At 34.8% G+C, this 23,783-nt stretch overlaps 1 protein-coding gene across 2 annotated transcripts in view; it reads right to left on the bottom strand.

The window, feature by feature from the left end:
* Window positions 1-23,783, bottom strand: part of LOC134746581 (transcription factor hamlet-like) — a 112,709-nt gene that overhangs the window by 30,386 nt on the left and 58,540 nt on the right. The window contains exon 3 of one of the 2 annotated variants that reach the window (XM_063681001.1): window positions 107-153. The exons of the other annotated variant lie outside the window; for it this stretch is intronic. The gene's annotated coding sequence lies outside the window, so the exon portion shown is untranslated. The remainder of the gene's footprint in view (window positions 1-106; window positions 154-23,783) is intronic. 2 annotated transcript variants of the gene reach the window in all.

Genomic DNA, 23,783 nt, shown 5'->3' with positions numbered 1-23,783 from the left:
GCCTCGACGCCGGACTGGTTCCACCGGAGAAACTGACCAGCGCTCCTCAACCATTTGGAGCGAATAAATAAATATTTGTATTGTTATATAATTTTTTTGTAATGACCTTTTCTGAGGCATGTCGTGCATGATAGTCGTTGAGGTTGTATTTACCTGAAAAATAAAAAAAATATATGATTAGTCTTCAAGTAATAATCATAACTACGTATAATATAACAAGAAATCATAAACAAAAAAACAAAATGACAAGAAATACTAATTTATAACTATAATTTTCAACATTTAAATAAAACGTTATAGTGGAGAGTGTATAAGGGAGAGGTAGAAACGGGAGTTGGAAGGGGTAGACCTCAGCGGACTTTCTCTGATCAGATCGGGGCAATCCTGAAGAAAGGTCAGCACCCTAAACCGGCGAGCTTGTATGAGGAATGTTATGAAAGTGAAGGAAGCGAAAGAGGTATGTCAGGATCGTAGCAAGTAGAAATCCGTAGTCTGCCTACCCCTCCGGGAAATAGGCGTGATTATATGTATGTATGTTTAAGTTATCATTGGCGTTTTTAATGAGAACATTATGGCAAAAATTACCTCCCTCCACACGTTAGCGGCAATTACTTAACATATAAGTAGGTTGTTAGTATAGGTGTCGTAGCTATCTTAGAATTGCTCATGTCATGATATGGTACTCATTTCACGAAATGATCGGTTGGCCACATAATGGAGAAGTCAATCCTAACCTAACCTTATCGAAGAATGAAGTAATCAATTCCAAAAAAGTATTTCACGAAAAGATCAAATTCTATGATCTGGCCACGATACACGTATTACTTACCTACGTATGTAGATATAAGTAGTTACTTACGTTTTTCTTATTGCTATTGAAATATATATTTACTTAGGGTCAGCACCTCCGGCTCCAGTGAGCCTAATTAGTAATTACCTAATCATTTTCAAGTGCAGCTATGTTTATATAAAAAAATCTTAGTAAAAACTAGCTTATTATAATAATTGTTTGGAAAGGTTGGGGACAACACGGTGATTTCTCCGCACACGGTCGTTCGCCGCGGTCACTCGCTCTTGTTAGATGTCTCGGAGGCCCATCGGCGCGCGCGACGCTTTTCACTCGCGCATGCGCACGTAACCCAGCGATACAGATGCATAATTGGACGAAGTGTTGCAGAATATCCTAGCTTAAGGCGAATAGCCGTTGTGGAATTTCATTTTGGGTGGCTTAACCTTTTCGACGCCGTGTCACAAAAGCTGTCACTTCAGACGCCACGTCACCGAAGTGACAAAACTGAAGTTGAACTTTAAGTGACAGATTAATCCGTCTTCGGCGTTGGACATACGGTTCGGATATATCCGTCATTGGTGTCAAAAAGGTTAAGGTTTTAACCCTTCATAGGGCACAATCTACATACATTGTAAGGCAAAAATGACCACCCTAAATAAAATAAAATTCTTTTTTTTCTTATGCTGATTTTTTAGGACTATGAAGACGCAATGAGTTTTGAATCGTGGATTATTTTGAATGAGTTCCGAAAAGGGGTTAAATAAACAGAAAACAGTAAATTGTATATACCTATAAAAGTTTTACAACGATGTTTACAGCTTTAAATTCCCTAACGCTCCTAAACTACAGGTGATGATATTGTCACGGCTCCTTCGAGAAAATATTGGAACTTGATTAATATCAAGTCTGTAAGTTTAATACATATATATATATATATATATATATAAACCTTTTAAATAATGAGTACTTTTAAGTAAGTTACCGTCGATGATATGTAGTAGTAGTAAACTCTTTATTGTACAAATATACATATTACTACTGATATTACTGTTCACCTTAAATATATACCAAGCTGCGAGTGTTTTTATAACGATGGACTGGTATACAGTCAGCTATAATAGAGGAAAATTATACTAGATCTGTGAGTGGGCAAGATTAATGAATGGGGGCAGATTTGTATAGCCCGCTGAAAGATGAATATTTAAAGACTAAGTTTTAGGATGTGACAAGCAACGGTATGAAAGTGGAAATTTTCAAAATACGATATTCTAACGTAATTTACTATAACATTACTATGTAGGAACAGTTAGGTAGGTAAGTAAATACCTACTCATTTCACGCGCTAGAAACACGTTTGCAATGTAATTAATCAATTTAACAAAATTCGTTGAAATAAATCAGAGGCGTTTTAACGTCGAAACTAGGATAAATTGTAGGTGATGTAAAACGTAAGTCTGGATAACACATAGATAATTGGTCCGATGACGCGCGTCGCCGCGGCACTCACTCCGCCAGCTATTTATATTGGCGGCTAATGCATTATGAATTACCGTGTTTAACATATCATTTTATGGCAACCGAGCCGCCTGTTAAAATATCATTTGCTTCAATTCTTTTTGTGGCTATTGAAGCCTGCGGTCGGAGTCGCGCGCCAACTTTTTGCCTCCCACGTGCGAAGGATATTGAGTGCCTATTAGTATAAACACTGCACATTTTATTTCCCCCGTGTGACGTGAGACAGCGGACTTTGAAACAAATCAATTAACTGACAGTGACCACCCGTTGTCTTTGATTCAGTTGTCTCGTTAAGGCACCCGGCACTGCGAGAAAAACGGACCACTGTCAAATTTATGTGTACCATTAAGCTCTTTGTCGCGACCCGTGAATATTGAGAGTGCGGTATTTTAACGAAACTTTAATTTGAGCTAAAACGTTTAAATCGAAAAGGTTTCCGAAGAAATTCGCCACCGCAAATGAGATACCTTTCATTGGTCGCCTCATTATGAACGCTGTTTTTCAGCTCTAATTTAATTGGACGTATAAATTTGATTGCGATTTATTCGCTTTTTCATTGTGCGATATGTAATTGCTGGTAATTGAAGTGGTATTTATAATGACCAATTAAAAGTTGTCGAGTTGCTGAGGTGAAATTTGCTATGCGGGAATCGTCCGCAAAGTGGATCCATCAATATTGCTGGGCACGCATCCGGCGACGCGCGCAGGGCAGCCGCGATTTAAAATTAATAATGTTTCAAGCGTGATATACATTTTGCGCAAGACACTTCCCGCCTTGCGCTGGCGCATAATGTTGGTTTCGAGCGATAGCTAAAAGATAATAATATGCCTATGCCAAAGTTTACATAACGAAGCTTCTCTCGTTACAAGGCTTGTAATAAGTTAATAAAATTAATTCACAATTTCTTGACCTAATAAATTTGATGTCACGTACCTTATTTTTTAATTTCTACCTAATAAAAATAACTTGTTTTAATTACTTATTTAAAGCACTCAGATAATTTATCATAAGTTAATGTACCTATATTGATATTATACAATTATTAGTTATTTATTACTTTAGTGACATTAAAATTACTATAATATCACCCCCCTATGGAACAATATCTAAAGTGTTTATGACAAAATGTTCCATCAGTAACAGTTTCCAATTTTTTGTATTTGTTGTATAGCTCTACTCACTTGTCTAATAGCTCTGTTCACTTCAGGAGGCAAATTCGACAAATTTTTAGGACTGTTCGAGACATAGCGAGCATATAATATAATTCCTACCCGGCGAGGTATAAAGTTTTGCGATTCGCTGCCATGTTACAACATTGATGCGATGAACAGCCAAAAGTGGAATACCTGTGGCAAGACTGTACTGATAAATTTACGATATTCTTGGAAATGCCTTTGTTATCAGTTCAGTTTTGTTTTAGTCCCCAGTCCCCACTACATATTTAATAAAAAAGAAGACAATTTATACCCGTGCCTATCTAAATAACGTTCGTAATAACTATAAATCTATCTAACAACATATTAGCAACATTTTACCGCGATGAGTGTGGACCAGGCACAATACTTCATTAACCAACTTGGCACGTGTTCCCTTGTTCGTAAATTGGCTAAGCTTTACCTAAGCAAACAAAGAGTTAATTACAAAGAAAGCGTGCTCGAATGAGTTGTATGCCTTTCCAATCCAGTTTAAATAACACACCAATATAATTTAGTTTGTTCATTTGTTCTAGTTATGGATAATAAACTAAAAACCAGATAAACGGAAAAGAGCGCCGCACTAAAGTAAATGAAATCGTAAACTTTTACGACAACGTCAATCTATTAAATACCAAGTGATGGAAGAGTATGGCTAGCTTTGTCCGCAGCAACATTGCATTTAACATTTCTATGAGAGCAGCACACCGAATAAGAATATAAGTAAAATAATTCAACTTTCAGTTGGAAAAAATAACCGTAAGGAACTTTACTGTAAAATTAACTTTAGATGTCATCTTTTATGTTCTTTAAAGCTAAGGGAAACATGTTCGTACTTATGTGTTCAGACCAGTAATAAAACAAGTGCCTGCGCACGCCGGTATCGTATGAAGATCTTAACATTGACTGATTACTGTAAATCAACTCGCATGTAATTTGGGGCACTGTGGGAGTTTATTTTCACATTTTAATCTCGGTCGGTGTTAATATTCGACGTTCGTAATTATTATTATGTCAAGCAATTTATATACGGCATAATAATTACGCCTCAAGGTTGTGGAGACAATCACTTATTTAAATTGATGCTGGCCGAAAACAAACATTCGAGCGATAACAATAAGTGATATAGATATCCTTTAAAAATATAATGTTTTTGTTGGCAATTTTATAAAGTATTTACTTTAAAAAGGTCGCCGTCATCATGATAAGGGGAAGGTAATGCATGTCTTTAATTAAAAGCACGCGTTGATTGGTCAAAAACTTATCGGCCGTTTAAGTGCGATTTGGGTAATTCTGAATTTTAGTTGAATGTGCTGCCTTTGCTCTTGAAGTCTACTTATTTCTCTATGGTGCAGCTATTTTTACAAGCTTTTATTTAACTAGCCCTTGTTAATATTGTCTTCGGTTACCGCGATAGTTACTCATGAAATAAAACTATGAAAACGGATTATATCGCGTATATTGAATTTATAATACATCCCGACGTTTCGAACTCTTTACAGCGTTCGTGGTCAACGGGTGACTGAGGAAAAATTACAAAGTGCAAAAATACCCACATACTAAAATAATGAACAATCATAGACTACAAACTTTAAGGCTGGTTGTACATGCAAAATCGGTTCATAAGGCTAGTTATACACTACAATTATTTTCAAGTAAAGATATATATATATATATATATATATATATATACGCGATAAAAAAAAAAGCCCTTAGCCCTTGTTAGTTATTTTATTAGTGTGGGTCAAATATTGGAAGCTAAATTTGACCCACTTCCCGATTTCCAATTGAGCTGAAATTTTGCATACCTACAAATGTCAATCGGATGACATGGACATGGAGGAACATGAAGCTGATCTGATGATGGAGACAGGAGGTGGCCATGGGAACTCTGTGATAAAACAACGCAAAATAATAGTGTTTGGGGTTGTGAGAATTGTCTCGATTAGTATTAGTTGCCTGTGTAGTGTCAGTGGTGTGTGAAATTTTTGCCAAAAACTTATTTTTAATGATTTTATGAATTTGATTTCATCACATTTTAGGATTCATTAGCCAATTTACATGCCCGTTCAAGGTTCCATGCCCATCCGTTCTTATGTCCATAGGTCACAGCCATTTTGCTCAAAAACTAAGCTATATTTGGACGTAATTTGGTACATAGGTACATTTTGTCAATCGCTATTTAGTTTAGAAGTTAAAACTTTATTTGAGGGGGAACTCCATACATGTAACTAAGAGATTTTTTTTTCAGTAAAAATCAGAATGAGGACCATCAGTTGATAGATCTTTAAAAACTACGTTAAGGTCTTAAGGTTCATAAAAAAAATGATTAAGTGAACACTTATAAAAATAATTCAAAATTCCAAAAAATATGTCCTTATTAACCTGGCGTACGAAAAAAACTTAATAAATACTTCCCACGAATTTTTTTTTGAATATGATCGGTTGAGCCATTAATAAGTATCTATATCGTTTTCGGACTTGTTTGATCATGTATATGCTCGCAACGCTCTCGTTCTACGCGCGTATGCTTACGCGTCTCTTACGCTTACGCTCCGTGTGCTGAGGGCCTAACTTGATCCTGAACAACAAGTCTTTACATAGCATGGGTTCGTACAATTTTAACACACGTATATACCTACATACCTGTACATATACCTACATATATTTAGTTTATAGTATGTAATAATAATGTAAAATGATAATGCTAATAATGTATGTAATAATGTAATGCTAATGAGGGACTCGGCGCGTATAGTACGTCGGTTCCTCACTCTGCGGCCCTGGCCACCGGCAGCTTGGGCCCTGCTCCGCTGCTGGCGGTACCCTAGGTTAAGTTTTTTATAATATCTTTATATGTTTTTTGTATTGTTTTTGTTTTTGTACGTAACAACCTAACTTAAGAAGAAAAATAAATAAAGGATAATATATAATTACTTTAGTTATAATTTTTAATTAAGTACTCTTGTAGGTTAACTGGAAGAGATCCCTCATAGGGATAAGTTCGCCTCTGTACTACACATCATATGTTCTAACTGCTGTAAAATATTTCTTATTCGTACAATAAAGTGTTTACTTATATACATACTTACATACCTTGATATCATAAAAATTTGCCTTATCAACAAAGGAAATTCTTTAAGCTTCCTTCAATCTGGACCAAGATTTTACAACGCCTGCATGCATAAATATTATGTATGTGCATTAATTTCACCGGGGTATGATTAGCTTGCTCTTTAAGTACCCACGACATTTCAGAAGTCGCGAACAGTTTAATGGCACTCTAAATTTAGTTGAGGTAACCGCTTTTGAGCCAGTTTCGATTAGTAAGTGAATGGTGCACGTAAACATGGGTTCCTTCATCTCCTGATTTAATTAAGAATTCATGAAGATATCCTGTAGTTGTTTTTTTTTGGAATATTAAACTTAGTTAAGGAAGAAACAAGAACTAGGAAGACAATGGAGTTCTAACTTCTAAGTTTATTATCGATCTATATTCTTCCTTTCTAGCTTTTGGCAGTCCAGTTTATGATTTGTATTCTATTGTAGCTTTTGCATCGATTTTATGTTAAATAAACAAAGTCAACAATTAAACTTTCTTAAAGAGGAATTACTTATCCCCACCCACCCATCCCCATCCCATCTACCCATCTTCGCCCACAAAACCTTTTATTTAACCTTGCGCGGTCCTCGTCCTTTGATACGGCGATCTCTAAAATGCGAAGCTTGCGTTAAGTGGGCGGTTTACCGGCGGTCCGGGGAATTATTTTGGAACTTAAGTGTCATGTTGAAATGTTCTCTTCACTCCCCCGATTTCGTAACGCGAGCTGTCCTGATACATCGTCTTTATTGCCCGAATAAACCGCGTAATCATGCGGAAAATAACCTTTATTTAAATGCGAACATAACTTTTATTGTGATATTTTACGCACGCAAATAATCGCTAGTTTCTACTGATCTTTAATAATAGGTACGTACTTAAAAAAAAGTACTACGTAAATATATAGTAACAGTGTATCCTAACAAGAATCGATGTAGGATTTCTTCTCAATGAAAGGTATTATTATGTAATATTTGGGTGTCAATGTATGCTTATGTTTCATGTAAAGGTACCTTTCAGCAATATTTTACATTACCGCAATCTAGTCAATGCAGCCCTCAGCGTTGTACCCATATGACGGGTGCAAATTACATTATTACCTCGCCTCGCTCCGCCTCGCTTTATCCCGAGGACATCTCGGTTCCAGGTCTTGTCTTGGAGGTATAATAGTGGCTGTAAATAAAGCGCCCGTGGGCATTTGTTCCCGCTAGTCGTATAAGCAAGTAAGTATTCGTAACGTGTAAACAGCGTGGAACACAGACAACCCAGGCGATGATACATTTTCCCCGCACTAGCAATTTATATGGACAGCAACTATTAAATTTTATTTTAATTAACCAGTTTACTAGATTTAGCATATGGGTAATTAAGCAAGCTCGAAATGGGACTAATGTAAGATAATACCCATGCATATATGTTAAATATTTCTCGTAAATTAATCTACGATTTTTTTATTTTCTCGCATAAGGACATGCTCGGCGATAAGAAAAATCCTATTTAAACTGTCATGAGACTCATGAGTGAAACTAACATTAAGCAAATTTTACCGTTTTACTCACATGGTTTTATTGTACGAGTACGTTATTTTATGTAGCGCGAGTCACTAGAAATTAGCTTAGAAATATTCCTCTAATACGTGTTTGAGACTGCGATTTAAATTAGGTATTAAGTGTAGGTTGTTGATAGTTTAGTTAGAGTTTACAGATTTCTTTCGCTTTCTTTCCCAGGATCTAATTAACATGAATAGATATCTGCCTCCTTCGGGTGAGCACAAATCGCGGCCTTTTACCGATTCATAATATTTGATAAAACTAATAACAAATTGGTAATTTTAGCCAGCAATGTACACTCTGCCTCCATTTATATTAAAGAGAGTTTCAAATAAATTACTATATTGTTTCATCTCTAGATTAATTAAGGTGGAAAATCCGCCAGCCCATTCCCTTATCTATTAATACGATTTAGCTACTCGCCTCACCCACTGCCCCGTTCAAACGAGCTCTATCGAAGCATCGAGTGCAAGTATGCAATGGACAAACGGTGTGACAGTGCCCTCTGTCCAGTGTACCATTCTATCCAGCAAAGGACTTTGCCACAAAGGAAACTGTTACCTATTGTGAGAGTAATAGAGGCAGATAAACAGTTAGAGTCTAGTTTTAAGTACCCGTCTGGAGTCCCTTGTTGTGCCTAAATTATGACTATTGTTGGCAATAATGAGGTCTAATGTTTCGTTGGATCTAGACGATGTTGTAGATGCTTGTTAAAGATGGGTACAGATCGTCTTTACTCATTTGTTAAGAAAAAACCTACTCTACATGTGTAAGGTTAGATCTGATCATTCGGGTAGATCTGACAATAATATAACCCTTAAATAAAATAAATATTTTTTTATGATTACTGAAAATTCTCATAAGAAAACAAAATCGACCAAGTTAGAGACCAAATGTGACTTTATAATTATAATCGATTATAATCGGAGGAAAACGTTCTAGTACCATCACACAATTTTTTAACCATATGTTTTTTATTTACTCCATTATTTAATTTACCGTTCTAGATAATCATCAAAAAAGAACCTACCTTCAATTAATACAAATAATGTTTCTTGTAAATTTAAATTGAATTTGAGTGCTACAATGAGAATGAATTATTTATGAAAATTCAAGTGATTAGTTATTACAGTTTATGATGTTAGTGATTTATGAGCAGTATGTATGTACAAACTGCTCATAAATGCCCGACACCGGAAAGTAAATAAAAAAAAAAACAAATTGTGACTTTGCATGTGATTTGATACATACATTTTGGATGGACAATACAGCTTTCTATGTTTTAATTTTATGGTTCCGTTTCTCAACAGCACACTCAGCGTCAAATACTTTGTAGCAACCAAAGTAGTGAAATAGTTCGGTTCACCATATATGGTGTACCGAACTATTTGGCCACTTTGACTGCTACAGAGTATTTGACGCTGAGTGTACAATTTTCCATTTTCGTATTATAGTTGCGGTCCTATGCCATGTTAACTATTGATTGATTCAATAAATTAGTGTGAATGCATAATTAAGCATTTTATAGAGACAATAAAGCTGTTCACTTGGCGGTAGTATCGGGGTAATAATATCTTTTATGTAATTATATTGGAGCCATGTGTTAAAAGCAACTAAGTGGTAAAGTAATTAACAATTTTGATTTTCTTTAATGACGATGACGTTTAAATTCATTTAGGGAGGTACTTTACTATAAATTGTATCTAATTTTGTTAGGTTTTATTTTTGTATATCTATGTGGACTGAGCGAAGATGTAGTGACAAAAATTGAGAAAGGTATGTTGAGATGGTTTGGACACTTGGAAAGAATGAGTGAAAGGAGGCTAACAAAGAGAGTATATAAGGGAGAGGTAGAAACGGGAGTTGGAAGGGGCAGACCTCGGCGGACTTTCTCTGATCAGATCGGGGAAATCCTGAAGAAAGGCCAGGTCAAGAGCACCCTAAACCGGCGAGCGTGTATGAGGAATGTTATGAAAGTGAAGGAAGCGAAAGAGGTATGTCAGGATCGTAGCAAGTGGAAATCCGTGGTCTCTGCCTACCCCTCCGGGAAATAGGCGTGATTATATGTATGTATGTATGTATGTATGTATGCAATTTATGACTATTTGAATTAATTCGTGCATATGGGGTTAACTTGATTAAGTAGGTAGAAACTCTGGTCAATTTTTAAAATCACGCGTAGCAAATGATTTTCTTTGTGCTCTGTAATGCGTTTTCATATCCATATAAGAGTTGGAGGGCCGTGCATTCGTAATTAATACCTTTTTTATTAGGTATGTACACCCACATAAAGAACGCAACATAGGTACTCGGGCACATATAAATAAAGTGATTTACTACTAAAGCAGCCAAGGAGTGAAGCAAACCCATAGACACTAAACAGCCACTATCTTTCAATTCCGCAAAATTAACGAAACATTTAGCTTCGCATTAACTTAATAAACTTCACTAATAAATAGTCAGTGGCTAGTTAACATTTCTCTTCAGGTGGACATTACTTGAAATTCGATCTGGTCTGAATGCCCTCGCTTCCGTACGAAGCAATAATGAGATATATGTATGAGATTTATATGTATTAACGCCGTTTTTCCACTGAGCTCAGCTCCGATGTTTACACCCAAGTGCACTCAAATGTACGGTCTCGTGCTAATGAACAACTATAGCCACATTACTGTATCAGGGTTAGTTATTGATAGTGGAATCAAATGCGGTGCCGAATTACAATTTAGCAGCTTCAAGTGGTACTAAAAATCTAGGTAAAGCCCAATTATTCAATATTAGAATATATACTTTATAACTACTATAGGTAGTCATTAACATTTTTTCCATTTAAGTAGTTGTAGTCGTTTCTGTGGAAGGAATTTGATATCCGCAAAGAGTGATGAAAATAATAAATAAAAAATGAATCGCGGCGTTGATGAGTAATTCGGAATGACGTTCTCCGTTTTATTTCCCGTGAATCATTTATTACCGATTTTTATTTATTTTACACGCTTTCTTATTTCTCAATCAAGTCAAAACACGGCAAAAACATTCGGTCCCGTGTGTTGATCGCGAATGATGGATGTGTATGCGTACAAAGGATCGTATTAAGGCGCTTGTGCACAAAGAATTTGATTTATTGCTTCATCGGAAGCACCTTGGTTCTTCTTTGAATATATTTTCGGGTCATTTGAGACACTCCCACTCACGACCTGCCCCGAGCTACTCAATGAAGACATCGCATTGAATGCGTTCATAAATCAACCATTGGTAAGAAAAATTCTGTCTAGTTGAAATATTGTTCGTGAAATTTCGGAGATAGCCGCCTCGGAGTGCCAGGGTTGTCTCGGTTACTTAATTATAGTGCATTATTAAGAGCTTGTATTGTAAGCTTTGTTTGTTTTCATCAGGGCTGTCCATGTACGAAATAGTACATTGTGCAACATGGGGCGTAAGTAAAATATTACAAACGAGAGTGTAGTTTGCAATATTATTACGCCCCGAATTACACACAATGTTTTTCAACACATTCGATACAAAAATGAAGTATAAAGACAAAAAACTGTTAATTATAATACTAGAAACTTCATAACTCCCTAGGGAAAACGCTTTTTCTATAGTTCCCGCTAAGCCTGCGTGCAATTCCACTTTTACTGAGCGAGTGTGATGAAAAATATATTAAATTCTTTTTTTTACATTAATTTCTTTCCTTGTCGATTTATGAAATGTGAATAACTCAAAATTTCTTGTTTGCTTCTGTACACCGGCTGGACAAGACATACATAGATGCATAGTAAAAGATAATTTTATTGCTAATTATATAAAATATCCCGCTTTGCCTCGCCTTGTCGGTGGAAACGGGGCCATTCTGACCATTTCCAGTTTTTTAAAACTTGTGAAGACACATGTTGCTGTCGTACAAGGTATCCTGATCGATTAGTAATGCCAGCAAGGAAAACAACACTGTATAGTAGAGGCACCTATTTAATTGTATGTGTGTTTCTATATACAATGTCTTACATGACGACATTAAGAATGAGCCAATAAGTGTTTTCAAGCGGAAACTCAGAAACTGGCTAGTGGAGAATAGTTTATACTCCGTAAATGAATATTTTGATTATTTTAATAGGTGACACTAATTTTTTTTATATTAACTGACATTGCATTTTGCAAAAATGCGACTGTATAATGTATAAATGTATTGACATAGGTATAATAATTTGCATGGTAGTTTTTAAATTTCGGAATAATATTTGATTCCACCATATTTTGCATGCCAGATGTTGGTAAATTGTGTGAACCTGTAAATATATTTTAATTACTTCTATTATGTACCACTTTTTATGCCAAATAAAGGCATTGATTGATTGATTGGTTGATCGATCGTACCTACTCATTCTCATGACATCCGTTGGTGAATTAATAACAATATTTAAAAACTGGTGACAACCCTATACAATAAATTGAGTTGTTGTTCATCATCCAAAACACCGGCGATATACCCACGCATCGCATCTTCATCGTTGCTTGTACTAATAACAACACTCTTAAATGACCATCGGTAAACCTTATGTCTATGAAATAAGGTTGGCTAATTACCACTTAACAGTTTGGACGATGGTAAAGATTATTCAACATTCAACTTTCGTACATTGTCGGCTTCTACAATTATTCAACGACGCATTTGGGATGAATACTTTTTAAATTAGCCGTATTCGTAGATGTCCAAATTGCAACGAGATAAATATACGTTATAAAGACTGTAAAGACTCCTTATTAAATGTCAAGGCGAGGAAGTATCTTGTTGAGAGGAAAAACTTACATACATCAGTCATATATGGCTTGTTGTTACTTTGTTACTGAAGAAAATAAGAAAAATACATATATAAAACAGTCCGACTTTTAACTACGGACTATAGGGGAATTTTGTTAAAAGAAACTATTTAAACAACTACCGGTTTAATTAACGCTTATTCACCTGTAAAGTATTTTACTATACTTCAGGTACCTAAACTATGTTTGTGAGTAAAGTAAAATATTCAACAGAATATTTTGCAAAGGAATGCCTGGACAGCTATCAAGTTTAAGACGCCTACAAACGTGAAGATTTAAGTGTCTCCGTACAGGACAGATGCTATTTTGAGGCGATACCAATCAGTCCTGCCTGGTAATAAGTGTTAGGTTACAAAGCACTGGCAAGAACTGGTCGTGCCGATGTGACTTTATGAACTGCGGATTAGAAATTATGAGGTGCGTCTAAAGTATAAAATAATGCGCTCTACGGCCGGTATCAATAGCAGACGCATTTGTGCAGCGACCCAGATAAACCAGGTATTCAAAGCTGGAACTTTAAGTAAGAACATAAGTCTATTATGTCTATCGTTTCAACTTTAGCGCTTCTAAAGATTGTTGTAGGCGCTTTCTTGTAATAAATCTTTGTTTGAAAGCTGAAACTGATGCGCACTACATCAACGTGGTAAACTTGAGTCAACTGTCTCATTTTATGGGTTTCGTTAGGGTTACCAAATTGGCTGGAATTAGTTATGAGTGAACATGAGCTATGAGTTAAAATGTGACTCATGCCTATTCTCTTTAGATTTTTGTTCTAGTTTTATATTAAATTGAAATCGCAAAATTTCCAATATATATGTAGTATGTGCAATTACGATTTGTTAAAAAAATGATTCAAAATACCAACAATGGAATGGTACGCTTTTTTATTGGGCTCTGGGCGGTTAAAGGTAAACCGCCCATTTTATTCCAGAAGAATTCTTGCTGTAAGTAAGTTTATTCCAGATGAATCGTGTCCAAAGTTATTACCTAATAAGTAAATTAATAAACAATTAATTTTATTGTAAGTTAATTATTTTAGTTTTAAGTTTTTAGTATTAAGTACTTATGTTGCTACACCCTTCCAGGGTACATGTTCACAAAAATTGGTGTAAATACTTAATATGTTGTCCATGTGTGCAAATAAATTAAATGAAATGAAATGAAATAAATGATCCTGAAAGAACTCATACAGCCTTACATATATTCTGACTAAACGAACAAAATACGTCGTCGTTGAAGGAATAGAAGTATATACTTAGGTTTACCTATTAAGTATATACTTAGGAGGCTTTAGCCTCCGGTAATAAAGCAATCCGGCCAAAGAGTGTCTGCAGAAGTTAAACAAATAGCGTTACATATAAATATTCCGTGCACTCTGAAGAAGCGCGGGCCGTTTTTCATCGCTTACAGCGATACGCTTCATCTGAGTCTAACCAGTATAAATGTGACCCCTGATTACGCATGGTGGTTGCAAATCACTAGAGGGCAAGTAACGCTACATGCAAGTCAGCTAGAGACAAAAAGGTTTTGTGAATTAGGTAGCAGTAATTGAGCTTTTAGCCTCCGGCCACTAGAGATGGACCACGCAACATTCTAGTTTGTTAGCGGTTTTAAATTACTCTACAATATATAAAATTGCCCAGTGCTTGCTTTCGAAGAAGATAAACTTATCCCATTGTAACTCATAACTCATAAACATAGTTGCTAATAGTGTTCTAGGATGTGCAGTTTGCTGCGTCTAAAGCAAATTTAGTTGAAATCCGTTAACTTAGTATTCGGAGTGCATAAAGTTAACTAATACAACTTAGTGCCATGTTAGGTTCTTACATTGTTCAAGAAAAGTTATAATAGTACGTAACTACATATTTTTAAGTAAGTAAGTAAGTAATCATTTATTGTCAGATTGTACATTTATTATGAGAGCATTGTCAAGTTTTTTAAAATATTTTTTTACGAAACACGGTTTATAATTATATTTGTCTTGATCAAAACTAATCACGATATAATTTAAAATTTTGTTTGTCATTGAATTTTGAATTTTTTAATTATTAATAATTAATTAATTAGGTATAAGCATTCTGACAGCGTAAGAGTTGCAGCTTTTATGAGTCTAACGCTTTGAAAGAGAAGACAAGTTCTCTAATTTTTTTTCATGTTTCTGGAAGACAATTCAGTGACTAACTCAAATTGATAAGTTTGATCTAAAGAGCATATGCCATTGTAGATCTTATTAATTTACCGTCTAACATCGTTTCGTAAAATCCCGATCAATTGATTAAGTATTATAAAACCTAATGATAGTCATTTGTATATCTCATCACCACAGAGGGTCCAAATCGGCGTGCAGTGTGTTTAGTTGTAGATGAAGTTGGGAGCCGGGCCCGCGGCGTTGAGATGAGACCTGTGATTTATTGCTTTAAGGTCACCGGACCGAATGAATTGATAGTTAAATGTAATTATCTGCGTAGATAATTTAATGCTACCAACTAAAGATGGGTTTTTAAGAGATTTGTATTATTTGTCGATCTATTTAAATCAAAGGCATTTGTGTCTTCCAATTTCATCCACATTATTTCAGTTACCTAAATAAATGAATATTACAATTAATGGCTTTATATTATAGATAAGAATAAGTCAATACTGCGAACATGGCAAGGTTAGCCTTGGATCAAACACTTAACATCATTTAGAGCACTAATGATTAAATCAATTAATTTATTCTAAGGTCATATAGAACTTTTACTTTCAATAAATTCTTGTTAATTATATATTGATTGATATGCTGAATGGATAATTTCTTGTTCAATCAGCTTTTGTAGTTTGGCCGATGTAGCATACGGGATGGTTAATTAAACATCATTTGAGGAATCTTTGAACACGTGCTGTATAACAAGATAGTGACCATTCTGCAAAGTTTAAGCAAAATTATATTATATATGTGTTAGGGTTCAGTAGCCAAAGTAGCAAAAATGGAACCCTTCTAGTATCGTCATGTTCATTTGTCCGTCTGTCCATTTGTTCGTACCGGGCTTGCAAAAAAAAGGAAAAAAATCATAAAACGAAAATTTTACTAATACTTTTCACGAAAATTATAGTGAATATGGTCGGTTGAAACAACTCATTAATGGCTATTAATAAGTTAATTACCAAATAAATATCTTCTTTAAAACGACGTTAGTGCCGCGATGATACGCCCTATTGCTTGTATGGCTTTTTGTATTGTATGAAAGTACGGAACTCTCCATTAAGCGTAGTCCGACACGCACTGGGCTGGTTTTTTAATGATGTGTGATTTAATGCCTTGAAATAAAGTCGGTTTACGCATTGTTTTCATAAAATATGCCAGATAATCATACAATACTCCTCAAACCTACGAAAAAGTTGAAAAAGTGTCCATGGTTTTGTAAAAAATAAGGTTCGTTTTTATTGTCCGGCTTTTAGTTTGTTGCATTCTTATGTATACATAAGTATGCAACCAGTCCTTGTTGATTTTAGCTTATTATATAAGAACATCAGAGGCCTAAACTGTCAAATTACCCCTAAAAGCATACAAACTCGTATACTAAAGTGAATATGTCTATTACACAAAAACTGTATCTAGGTCGTGAAATAAATAAAATATTGCAATGTAACCGGAATATTGCAGAATGGCCCGATCATTAGCGGCGCGTGCGGTGCGCGTGCGACGCTCCGCTATTAAATTTACGTTCCACGACTAGACGTCTTTAAAACTGTAGTGCATTAAGTAGAATAGCGAATCCGATCAAATGTATATCTTATAACACATCGAATGTTGCACGTGACGCCAGATTTCGTGATTTCACGATTTGCGTTTATATGAGACATTTGTGTAGGTATAAATAATATATAAATAATGTTACGGATTTGCAGGTAATCACAATTTATCTATTTATATTAAAGTGAAGAAAGTTGTAACAGTTTTTTATTTTAATTATAATTATGTTAAACATTTGACTATTTTACGCTCAAACACTATTTAATATCCCATATAATTTTTTTTTGAGATTTCTCTAGGTATATACCTACATATTAATGGTCGAACGCTTACAAATAATAATAATTAAAAAACACTAATAAACACCAATCAGAAATGGTTAACGGCTCAATTTATACGGAACTAATACAATTCGAGATGGTTCTTAGCAATTAAGCAAATATAATACCTACTCTATAAAATAGTCGGAATGCTGGCCTGTAAAATAGTGATAAATAGTTTAATTGCAAGATTTAATCGAATTTTAAGTTGATCGAGCGTCTTGCTGTTAAAGTTTTAACTACATACTATAATTAAGTTTTAAATGCAAAGAGGTCTCATCAAGTTACATAAACATTAAACAATTATGTGTGGGCAATGCATTTCATATAACTAACTGTTGCAAATGCAAATTCATTGGAATACCATTGTTAAATACCTATATTGGAAATAATTAAAAAAACTTTTACTGAACATTTATGTGGAAAGAGGAGCGTTTGTTACTTGTAGGAATTATTGTTTGATTTATACGGATGGACCGATTTGGACATATGTAGTTTATAAAATGAAAGAATGGTAAATTGATGGTTCAGGTAGATCAGGAGTGTTACAATTTTACTTAAAGTATACCTACTTTTTTTTACACTTTTAAAGTGCGTTTTTAAATTTAAAAGAGGTTAATATTTTACAAGATAGCAGGATCTCTGGTGTTCCTTCTAGGTTGATCTGCATTATTTTTTTATCACTAGAACCAATTCAAACTAATATTATTCAATCACAATAGTATTGTGGTAATTAAGCGGTGTTTTCAGCGCGCGCGCCGCCCCGCCCACGCGCCTCCATCAATCATCGGCGTTCGTTACCAACACGACACACTAATACGCTTGCTCAATAGGATCGCATTTGACCGCCTGGACGCGCTGTGAGGTCACGCTTTAATTAAATAAGTGAGCAATCTAGTTACTGTGATTAGGTAGCTTTTATTAACTATAAAAAAAATAAGTTCAGATGATGATACGATATTCAACATGTTGTTGAATATACTTTATACTGTTCAGTGGATTATTTAACTATCAGTTTCACGTTTATAATATACCTATAGGTATATTAATCTACAGTATACTTCATGTAAATCCCTGAATAGAGTATGCCGCTCAATGCACTTTATTGGCCCTGCCTATTCAGAATTTCAGATACCTAATTTATGATAAAACCATAAATTAAGTATATATCCAAACGGATCTGGCCAAATTTGAGCAATCGACGTTCATGCCCACGAACTACGTCCCATAATACTTACCACTGTATCAGTTGTTGGCAAAATAGCCAATAAATAAGCCTAGCAACAGTACAATACTGAACCATCGACAGTTCGAATGTGTGTACCGGGATCATATCTGTACGGAACGTTGTACATTATGCAAATGGAAGCGAATTTTCGTAACTCGCCGGCGCCGGCGACCGATTCATCATAGAAATGTGGACGGATCAGCCCACGCGCACATTTTAATGCGGAGCGTTTAATGCGTTATTGCGCACCCGCACCCAACCGGCGTAACGCAGGCGGGTGGAACGCGCGGATAGCTGTTTTGCATTCACCTTTAACGCATTTACAAGATTTTACTATCAGCGGAATTACTGTTCATAAATATTTTCATCCCTATTATGAACTGATTGCTTGTCCATTGTTACTTTAAATGTATTCACAAAAAAAAACTTCCTGTGCCTAAACGGTCCACAGGAATAGAGGTCCATTACATTATGAATGCCTGAGATTCTGTGAGGTGATGGATGCGAGGCCTACATCCGTGAAAGTTTAATTAGTAATAGTTATTTGTAATTGTGTTATTTGTAAATATTTGTTTGTACCTGATTGTTATTTTTAATAACCTGTTTGTTTAATGTTAATTTTAAGTTTCATGGCGCATTGGATTTCTGTAAAGTCATGTAACATATTTTCAAATAAAAATAAATAAAAATAAAAATTATAAGTCTGAAAAAAAAGTCCGTTTGTGATCGAAGTGGCCGCAGTAAGTATTATATACCTAACCCTTTTGCTATACATATATTTGTGCATATATATATGCACTTCTCTTAAGCTATTGCTATAAGCCCAAAACTAACTTTTGATTTCAGAGTAAGGATTGTGAAACATTTAAACACGCGAACTGGAGACAATGTATATAGGTCTCCAGTATCCACTCTAAAATTATAAATATTTTTTGCTAGTATGCAATTCAGCTTCTTCAATCGTAGATAGGTCTTTAGTGTCTAATGTTTTGGCGTTAACACATTAAATGATGTTATGTTTAATCAGTCGGTTAATTTCTTATTCATGGTGTCTGGGCGTTTCGAGGCGTCTGAGGCGTGATAAATGTCGTTTCAACAGATTGGAAACTAAAGAGAATATTAACATCATATTACGGCATGTTTCCAGTATCTAGGAAAGTTGTTGCTTTAAAAAATTGGTAAATTATTAGTTTTATTACCTAGGTGAGCAAATGTCCGAAGCGTTGTAGGTTCATAAAACTTTTTCTTACATTGGTACTCAGAAGAGTTACCTTTTCCTATTGTGTTAAAAATGCTTACTTTTGTTAGATAATATTTGTTTTCGATGCGCCACGCACGTTTATAAGTAAAATTGTAAAGATCAATTGTTTAAACATCGATTATCTTTACTTTAGTCGCTTTTTTGCAATATATATGATTTAACTAAGAAAGTTTTATTGCATATTTTATGATAAACGACTGAGAAACTATGTAGCAAAATATTTGCTAGCAAGTTATTTGCCGCATAAATTGAATACTTGATTTAGAAGTCAAGATTGTCGTTATATTGCGATCTGATCGAGATCTTAGATTGTTAACTGCTGTAGCAATTGAGGTTGTTCGAGTATGCTTTATTGATGGCAACTTGGACAACGAAAATTCCTACCAGGTATGTGATATTGTGAAACGTGTAATCTTGGACTATTTACAAAATATACACCCTTATATTGTTTTCGTTGCTCTAAGAGTCCCCGGCAAGTTCGGCCAATTTCAACTTCCCATACAAACGGAGTTTCGTTCTCATTTTAAAACTACGTGTTGGATTGTAATGAAACCTTGCACATACAATGACATGAGGTATATCTAGGTCTGTAATTAGTTTATATACTAGCTCTAGTATATAAAATAAACGAAATAGAGAAAAAAACAAGTTTTGTATGAAAAACAAATTCTGTTTTTATTTTACTATTGTATCTGAAGCTATATAATTTAAACTAGTTACAGACTAATACCTTATCCTTATGTAAGTACAAAGTTTCAGAGCAATCTAGCTAGTCATTTTATAATGAAAGCGTAACCACGTTTGTATGGAGAACCGAGCTTGCCGGGGACTCTTAAATGAGTTCGATTTGCATGAAATGAACTTTATGGCCAATTTGCAACTCCATGACCCCTTTTTATAGTATCTGTTACCATCACAAAAATTTCATTTTTATGACAAGCATAAAAATATAATGATCTATAGTTATGTATGTACCTACTCGTATGTAATCATATTATTACTACAAGTAACTGAAGTCAATACATTTGGTTAACAGTTTTGAATGGTTAACGTTAAGGTGATCATAGTCTATTTATTAATTAATTATTTTATTAAAGACAACAAATGGTCCAATGAGTGTTAGTTGATCCTAGCCTACGTTAGTACTTAATAATAAACATAGATTTTGTCCTTTGACAAAGTTTCCACATTAAAGGTCATACACATCAGGTCAATATATTAAGTATACATTTGGTTGTTGTTTTACTGGTACACCGAAAAATTACAAGGAAACCAACAAATCTCTAAATCAGCCCGTGTAGTTAATTCTTAAAACATATTTAACTATGTGTTATAGTTGCTGATTTCCCCTTAACTTCTGCCCATTTGCGAGAAATACTGTAAAAGCACAGACCTAACTCTTACTTCAAAACGATTTGATCCAATCATACGGTTTTAATATCATTGTTTATATTTGACAAAATTGGTTTCGTCATGATGCGAGACTAATGTTAACCCGCAGAGAGACCGTCGCCGGGGGCGGCGCGGGCGCAAGCCTGTGCAAATACTAGATTCGTGAGCGCGCCCATGGGCGACTGAGCACTGCGTGGATCATCCGTGCTGCGGCCGCCACGGATCTTGTGCGAAGCAAATCTGAATAAATATTTCGTGTCAGTTGTACGTTTGTACTGTACATATTGGCTGTGTTGTTTCCTTTGGTTGACTGGTATTATTCGTCGTTAAACTTTGTTGAAATTTTAGTATTTGAAAGAAATCAATGAATTACAGATATCCTCGTAAAGATTTGTACTCATTTACATTTCAGGGATACGTCTAATATAATGAAATTTGATTTTCGATTTAATGAATGAATATCAATAAGTAGGTAATTAACTATGACTACAGTTCTACAATTATTTTCTTTGTTTTCATACTATTCTTCGTACCTACTTAATCCATGAAATTGGAATGAGGTGTTTGTGAGGCGACTTTATGTCGAAAACGATGTACAAGTTCCCGTTAATGACTGCAAGCTGCGTACCCTCGACCTGTTTGACCAAACTTCGACCGCATTGATCAAGAAGCATTAAAGGATTATATGTACAATTAAAATCAAATTTACGAAATGTCAAGAGCGACATCGTAAGGTTTGATTGGCAAGCTTATTAATGATTTTAATTTCTTCAGCTGACGGTTGTAAGGGCTTTATCAGTTGTACAATAATGAGTCAGGTTCATTATCAGTTTCCAGTTTAAGAGGTTATGTTTATTGTAATCACTTTCGATATGATGTTTTGAAACTTTTGACATTTGCAAAAGTACAGGGGTTATACATAAAAAGATTAAGTTAAACATCTGTTTTAATACCAAAACTTTAGGACCTATTTATTTAGATGATGTAAGTAATCAAACGAACTGGGCATGGGATTTTATACTTAATAAGAAAGAAAACCCCTATTCAATTGGTTTAATTTGTTTGTCCCTATAGGAATAGTGGTTACTGTGCCATTTTACGGTTTACCTAATTTCCGGTTTTGTTTATATATTAACGTTACGTGTTTAAATAAGTAATACCAAGACAAAAATGGAAGAAATTATTAAACTAGACCAAAACAACAGTTTGCTCAGTGCTGGCAACACTCAGTCGCCGGACTGGCATAGCCGGCGGCGGTCGTGCCCTCGCGTAATGGGTTCAAGTCCCGGTCCTGTCATTACGAACACTGTAACTGATTGGAATAGCCTTTGAAGCCCTAGCCATAGGGCTAAACCCTCTGGGACTATACTGGAGACATTTGTCAATTCTATTTGTTCAACCTTTGTATAGTTGTATCCATATTACCAATTAAATTAATCAGACCATTCAATGAAATTTAAACCTTAATTGGTAATTAATTGTAGCGTAAGGATACAATTCAATGCGAGTAATAGTAGGTAAATGTTTGAGTGTGTAAGTTGTAAAGAATAAACTTTGAATGGTATTTGGTGTTTTAATAAGTATTTAACTACTTTCTGCAAACTTAATTATAATATATAATTTTACACCGTTAGTTATATCAATAACAACTTAGAGGAAATAGTTTTAGTAGTAACATTTTATATTAATGGTCATAAAATCTGCAAAACTATTCAAATTGATTCTCATCCAGCATTAATTCGTAAATAGACATACATTTCTATATACATATATTTACTAGTAATATCACCTAACCAGACAATACAAATTATACCTTATTACAAGGAAATATGATTAATACTTCCATCTCATGTCATTTAAAAAAACTTTAGCGCCGCGCCGGCTAAGCGCGATGTAGCGATGGATCGAGTGAAGATCTTTATCGATTTTTAATTAATTAACAGCATGATTCCAACTATGCGAGAAAAAACTCACATTCAAGTTATAATTAGGCGATAAAAATGTTTTATTGTAACTGTTATTGCTATAATATTTACTCGTGATGCTATTAAATATTAAGGTTAGTTGAGTAAGGTTGGAAGTAATTTTATCCATTATTTACTCGTTTTTTACACTCAATATTCGAACTGGTTTTCGATTCATATTGTCTATGTTTATTTGGTACCAATCGATGTAGTTTTTGTAATAATTTACTATCTAAATTAATTTTTAACAAGCAGAAACGTCTGCGATCGATGCTATTAAGCTTAGAATAAATTTAAAAGTGGAAAAATTACTGCCTTGGGTGAGACTTGAACTCACGGCCTCTGGATAGAGATATAATTTACTATCTTATTGTCAACTCCCAAAAAGGTTATATATCGCAAAGCGACAAACCCTTACGTAAATACACACGTTTGACGGGAAAAGTTTCACAAGTTATCAGGCGCCCATCAAATTCATCTTCGATCATATATCCTCGGGGTCCGTCCGGCGCGTAACGTCAGTGAAACGGCGCATTAGCGGCCAACGGCGTCCGCGCAGCCTGCAATCACCCTGATTTATATCATTCGGTCCGCGAGAAAATGTGGGAACATTTTCACTATCCGCCTCGTAGGGTTGTCTGTTTCCATTAAACAGAAAATGTACTTGGGCTTATCTTTAGGTATATCCTACATTTCATGTTCCAAATGAAATATTGCAGTTGTTTCAGGTATTACCTAGGTATTTCGGATATAAATGTCGTGGCAACGAAGTATAAAATGACATACACTAAAATGCGATATGTATGTAAAATAGCTGCAAAAGAAAAATTAATGTAAATACTTATGTATTCAATCGGTTATTATCGTGGAAAATGATCGTATATATTCATACATTATTTTGTATGCGTAGTTGATATT

The sequence above is a fragment of the Cydia strobilella genome, chromosome 13 (assembly GCF_947568885.1).
Source record: "Cydia strobilella chromosome 13, ilCydStro3.1, whole genome shotgun sequence".
Lineage (NCBI taxonomy): Eukaryota > Metazoa > Arthropoda > Insecta > Lepidoptera > Tortricidae > Cydia > Cydia strobilella.
This window is presented reverse-complemented; position numbering and strand designations above follow the sequence as displayed.